Source organism: Centruroides sculpturatus, unplaced genomic scaffold (genome assembly GCF_000671375.1).
Source record: "Centruroides sculpturatus isolate CEXI.00-Female unplaced genomic scaffold, Cexi_2.0 scaffold926, whole genome shotgun sequence".
In the NCBI taxonomy this organism is placed as follows: domain Eukaryota; kingdom Metazoa; phylum Arthropoda; class Arachnida; order Scorpiones; family Buthidae; genus Centruroides; species Centruroides sculpturatus.
The window spans coordinates 238,294-245,037 of record NW_019385546.1 but is presented as its reverse complement, the minus strand read 5'-3'; the positions used below and the strand labels follow the sequence as shown (position 1 = coordinate 245,037).

General features: G+C 30.8%; 1 long non-coding RNA gene across 1 annotated transcript; it reads left to right on the top strand.

The window, feature by feature from the left end:
• The first annotated feature begins 410 nt into the window (after nt 1–410).
• On the top strand, nt 411–6,137 carry LOC111639989. The gene is made up of 2 exons (XR_002759194.1): nt 411–1,387; nt 1,934–6,137. It is a non-coding gene; the product is annotated as an uncharacterized LOC111639989 (long non-coding RNA).
• Nucleotides 6,138–6,744: the final 607 nt, after the last annotated feature.

Below are 6,744 nucleotides of genomic sequence, written 5' to 3'. Positions count from 1 at the left end.
TCCTTTATACGTATGTTGCTACAATTTTTTCGCTACGTTACAGGAATTTCCGTTATAGGAACGCACGTTATAGGGGGGTCGACTGTAAATCATTTTTCTTCAGCCATCAGAAGGCAACCAAGAAAATTGAATATAAATCATATTTTAAATTACATAAATTCAAATTTTTATGTAAAAAAATTTTATATTCTTAAAGTTTCTCCTCTTCCTTTCCTTTTCTTTTTTTAACAGGTATTGTTATTTAATTGTTGTTTTGGGTGGTAGCTGTTCTTTTGTCTATGCAACATCATCTGTAAAAGTATGAATAAATAAAATAACCTATTTTACTTTTACATTCATTTTTTTCTACATTCTTTTTGAATGAGGACAGTTTTACTTTTCCAAAATTTTAAAGTTTTTTTGTGTTACTTGCATTCTTATTTTAGTAAATTAATTCTTCAGTTTTAAAACAGAATTTTCATGTTTTCATTTAAAATTAAGATTCTCTAATATTTTACATTCATCATCAGATCTAAGAGATTCTTCTGGTTTATTTACATTTAACAGTTTTTTAAAATTTCTTTCTAATAAATGGTTCCTTCTTTGATTTGACTGACTAATAGTATTTTTCATTTTCTATATTTCCTAAACTGACTGATTGGAATAGAATTTTCTTCAGTTTAAGTTTTGCTGACATACCTAATAACTCATCTTTTAAATTTCTCTTAAAATCATTTTCTGTGAAATGATTAAAGCAAACATAAGAAGAATCAGGATTCCAGCTGTCTGCTCTTTTACACTTTTGAATCAATTTTTTTCATACCATTGGACCTTCAGGAAACCTGATATAAATTTTTATATTTTGCATTTTTATAAAAATAGTCACAAATGCAGTTCTAATTGAGGCAAATGGGAACTTATTTGTGCTGTAGACTATGCCCATAAGAATAAAGAAGTCAAAGGAACAGTTTCATTATTTTTGAATAATTTTTATCAATCTAATTTGTTAACACATGTTTAATAATAGTAATAACAATAGATATATATGCCTTCAAACATAAAAACTCTATTTTTGTTATTTTGTTAAATCTTGAAACTTTTTTTATCTGTTGTGATGTAGTTGCTTGGTATTCAGATATGTATCCAAAATCTGCAGGAAGTTCCTCAAACAGCTGTATGAGACAACTGTATATTTAGGCAAGGTTATTTTATTTCTTTGGTTTATGTGCAAATGCATTTTTGCTAACCAACACCATCAGGTAGAAAAGACAACAGATAAATGCTGGATATATTGTAATCAATTACCTACTCAATAACCAAAATTCCAGCAAAAAATCTTTTACTTATCAAACATTTACAGCCTGATGATATCAGTGGAATGTGGACAAAAATGTTTGTGTAAATCAGCGTTTCTCAAAGTGGGCAATAACGCCCCCTTGTGGGCGCTGGAGGCTTTCAGGGGGGCAGTAGAAGGCTCAAAGAGAATTGGGGGCGTTAAGGAAATATAGAGGGGCGACGGCAGACAAATTCTATATATAAAAATTAGACGGAATATATATAAAATGTTGACATTTTATATATTTTTTATTGAAGGTCACAACTTAAATATTTCTAACACATTGACTTTTATTTTAGCTCACCGTTTCTCAAAGTAAGCAATAATGCCCCCTTCTGGCGTGATGAATAGATCTATGATAGAGGCAGGGTATTGAACGGTGACCATAGGCAAAATTGGGGCTGATAAGAGGAAACATTGCGTTTAATGGTTTTCAGATGATGAGAACAATGTACAGTAAGGGCACAAAGTGTGAGATTCATAGAAAAGTTTTTCTGAGAATATTTCCAATCCTTTTCTCACACAAGAGAAAATGGGTTAGGGGGCGTTGGGTATAACTTTATGGATCAAAGGGGGCGGTGGATCGAAAAAGTTTGAGAATCACTGGTGTAAATAAAGGATTTTTGCTGGAGTTTAGGCTGTTGTGAGTGAATACCATCAGGTGGTACAAGTATCACACATTCAGCATACTGTATATATTCATTCATTCACTGTTGGAGATGTTAAATAATAAGAAATACTTATACAAAACTATTGATAATCAATATTTGATGTAGATCTGTTTTTTTTTTTCTTTCTTTTCTTTTTTTAATGCCACATATTGCTAATTATAATATTTAAGTCTACTTTTTTGTAATAATAAAAATTAGGAACTAACATAGTATTTCCACCCGTAAGAATAAATTGTTTATTAAATCTATTATGCCAACTTTTTAATAACGTCCATATAGTATAAAATAAAATAAGCAATAAAATTTAACAATAACTATTTACTATGTTATATATTGATCAGTACTGTAGTTATACAACAGTAACAACATCATCTGCATTCTGAAAATGGACCTGGATTGGTTAATTTGTTGCTTTCGGCTGGTATTAAACCTGCTATAAGAATATTCATAATGCATAAATCTATCATTAATTAATTGTACATAGTTTCAGGAATTGAAATAGATAAAATTTATTTTAAGTTTTCAAATTATTCTTTATCATTTTATTCTATCAAAATATGAAGATTAGTGCAAGTGTGCCAACTTGCAACAAGTTTTGGTATTCAGTTGTGCAAAATCTTTGAAGGATAAATCAAACCTTCCTTTGATCTTAAGGCTGTTAGCACAGTTACTGCACCCCAATGCGGGCTTTCTTGTACTAATACGCCAGTGCATGCATTCTATTTTCCATCAATAATCTTTTGAACAATAAATTATTACCCCTAGGTAAAAAACAATGTTTTCTGTTGTAGGAACCACAGCATAATCATGTCCTCTAATATGGATCTGAATCAAGTATGCTCTTGGTTCCAGAAGATAGCCTGTAGCTTCTTTTTTGTCTCTTCCAAAATGGTAACATTCCTGTTTTGTCTTGCTTGAAATTTTAACCTAATGAGCATATTAACTGATCCATTCTCAATAGTTCCTAGTTTAGGTGGCTGCACCTGGTTTAAACAGACATTAATTGATATAGGTAGAAGAACTGAACAGTAGTTGGGAGAGGGTAACCTCCACCTCCTTGATGTATAATATCAAAAAATAGAAGAAAAAATACAGTGCAAAATTTCATATATTAAGAAAGCAGGAAAATAAAAATGTTCATAGCTTTTAACTGCAGTATGATGCTTCTGATTTAAATTTAGATATTGATGTTCAACTTCAGATTTTAATACCCTAGCCATTACTACATTCAGTTTTATGACTACTTATTTCAAGATGATCCTGGCTAAAGCATGAATTTAAAACATAGACAAAGCCTTCATCCAAAAATGTATTTGCAAGATCCAAGGCACTGTGAAGTGTAAAATGCCAACTTGAAGCAACACTTAAAAAGTGATGCTTCTTCTCTTGAGACAAATTGTCTATGTAGTTCTCCCATGAATCCAGCCAAGTGACAGCATCCAGAATGATTTAGTACATGTAGAACTTAAATTGATTTAATTTTAAATATGCAATGTATGATGTATAATATGTTATCTTTAGCTCAGGGAAACTCTTCAGTTAATAGCTTTCTGTTAATGTGTGTGTTTAATATATTAACTGTTCCAAAAAGTCACAAATTTTATTGTACAAGATATATCCTGCAAGATCTTTAACACCTTGTAAACAATATTGCAGACTTGTAGCAACAGTGTTGCTGAACAGTTAAAAATATAATAAATGCTAAATAGTTAATACAAACTTAATAATTACCCAGCTCAAAATGGGACTAGCATGAAGTATTTACCTGTGCTACAAGATGAAGTGTTATCCTCTGAAATGAATTTGGGTTTAGCTGCTCCTCTATCAATTTTGGTACAACCCTGAGGTATTTCCAGCTTTTTTCTCTTTTCCATGTCCTGAAAGTGGTGTAAATGCACACCATCTGGAAACTTACCAAACGAATTCAGTATTGTGAGTTAGTTACTTTTATTCATCATAATTATGCTTTTGTAATCTTACCTTGAATACTTTCACTTTCAATAAACATTTCAAGTAGTGAGTCACATCAATAAGTTCAAGTACATCTTCATTGGTTATTGGATTTGGGAAAGCAAATCTTGGCTTTTCTTTTCTCCCATCAATCCCTAAAAGACTTAAGGCTTGTTTATTTGTAGCTGAGTACACTTACAGTACTCTTTACAATAGCTCCATATTACCTTAAGCATATAATAGCTTTGATGATCATTTTGCTCAGAACATATTGGGAATTGTCCTTTAACACAGAACATTCCAATAATTTAGGCCCATCCATCTAAAAATGGTTGGAACATAAAAACTAAAGCATAGGCTTTAGTTTTTATGTTTACCTGAAGAAGAGTCCTCATAATTAAATTCACCAAAGTTTGTTAAGCCAATGAGTTTGCCATTGTACTTATCAGAAGTAATATTCTTTTGTAGAGATTTCATCTCACATCAGGACATTTTTCCTTTCATGTTCTGGAAGTTCAACTAACTAACTTCTTCAGTTAACAAACAGTCAAACAGTTGTTCATCAATCCAAACTTTGCATTTATGCATGTGACATATCTTTGCAACATAGTCCTGTCTGAAAGTGGCATGTATTTATTCTCTCTTAAAAATTTGTATGCTCCTGAGACTAAATTCGTAAAAGTAAACTTTCTGATATCCAGTCTGAGTTATATCGCATGTTTTTTAATTAAGATTATTTATTGTTGCTTGTATTGTATGTTTAATAAAAAAAAATGATGTTGGGTGGGCAATTGTTCAGATAGTGCTTTTAGTTCTTCCAATTCCTTCTTCATGGCTTTAAATCTTTTTTCCATTACAGCATACTTTTTCCACATCATCGTCTTATAAAGTTTTATCTTCCAATTCATTGCATATAGCTTGGTTTTCTGTAGTCCTGGTGTGAATGAATTTGAACTTGGCAGTGAACTTATATATTCTGTAGGTGCTGATAGTATATACTCAAACCCAGCTAAGGATCCTAAAACTAAAAATTGTTTAAAGTTAATCAGTGTGGATAGCCAATAAATTATAAATATGTAACATAGTTTACTTAATGTAGTTTACTATTTGTTTTATTCTAATTCCATTATATCAAAATTTATTTACCTAGAACAACTTTAAAATTTTCAGGAAGATGTAGTCTAATCCATTTAAGTCAGTGAAGGTAAACCATCCTAGCTTATTTTATGCTTTCACATTCATATACTTTAAAAATGCAATATTATAACAGTTGGTTTTATTTAATCCTGGAAATGCCAAAACAAAATGTTTTTAATTTACCATCATCATTTATCGGGGCTTCTAGGCTTGGGTCATGTTTGAAATGCCATTCATCTCTTACTGGTTAGAAAGCATTTTCTTGTTGGCAGCATGGTTTTTGAAAAGCATTTTGACAGTTTGAGAATAGTGTGGGAATTGCGTCGGGTTAAATCCCATTTTCTTGTTCAATTTCAATACTCTGGCCATTTATATTATGTTTGTAAGATTTTAAAATAAATCTTGGATCAAAATATACATCATAAACATGGTAGTTTGTTGTCAAAGACTTATCCTTTCTTGGTTCTATTCCACTTCTCCAAAAATGCTTCTCTAACTTTAAAGAAATGTCTTTTTTGAACATTACTCTTTAAAGCTTCACAATCTTTTTTTCTATAACCAATTTTACATCCAGGTACTAAACACATCAGCATGATAGCTTTTCGTTGAAGATGAAAAGTCAGAGCCACAAACAGCATTAGACATTTTTTAACATTGATAGCGTCGTGCACAAACTAGAGAAAATAACCTTGATATTAGGACCTTGGTTCAAAGGTATTTCGTTACTTTTTTACATTCGTCTTTACGAGAAAATAATATCTAATTTCAAAAGTAGGTTAGTTTAGAATATTATGTTAATCGAAATTTAGTAAACAAACATATATTTGTGTAAGTAATAATTCAAACGTTTCTTAATAACACAATTAATTAATTCCTTAATTTGGTTAATGTTATCCATGGTGACTAAAATGGCCGCGCATCGGACTGTTCGTGCTCACAGATCTCCCGGAGGGGAGCTGCTGGCAGGCCGGCGAGTGTGTAACATCACTAGTTATTGATTCACGGTAGTTCTTGAACAAAGTAAAAAAAAAAAAAAAAGAAAGGAAACTTCTACTAAAAATATAGTTAATCTAACCGAAGCGCCGCCATTTTAGTTACCATAGGTAATATTAACCCTTAATTTTTATTAAGTTATTTTTGGGCTATAATAAAAATGATTGATTATGCTAACGAAATTAGTCTAAAACTAAATGGGGCCACCACCGGTATCGATGATAATCAGAAACCGAATTAGATTAATATAAGATGGCAGCGTAATTTCCTTCATAAGACCAGATTCGTTAGTTTAATTATTCTTATTATAGCCCAAAAATAATCTTTTTAGACTTGCAAGTTTTTATTTCAATGTGAATACATTGAAATAAAAAGCTATTAAAATTGTGCTTTTACTATTTCGACTAACGTATAAGTGTACAATATTAGGAATAATGAAAAATGATAAAGTATCTAATTATAATATAACTTAATTAATTGCTAAATTTCAGTAAATATGTGGACTAAACACAATTCAAGGGGGGAACCTCATAGAATTTTATATTCTCAAAACGTATAAAAATGGACCAAAAGTCAGTTAACTATTGTAAAGACTAAATTTCTGTCTCATTGAAATATTCTGCAAAAATTGTCCGGAACAAGTTTAATTGGTCGATATACATTTGTATAAAGTGCTTG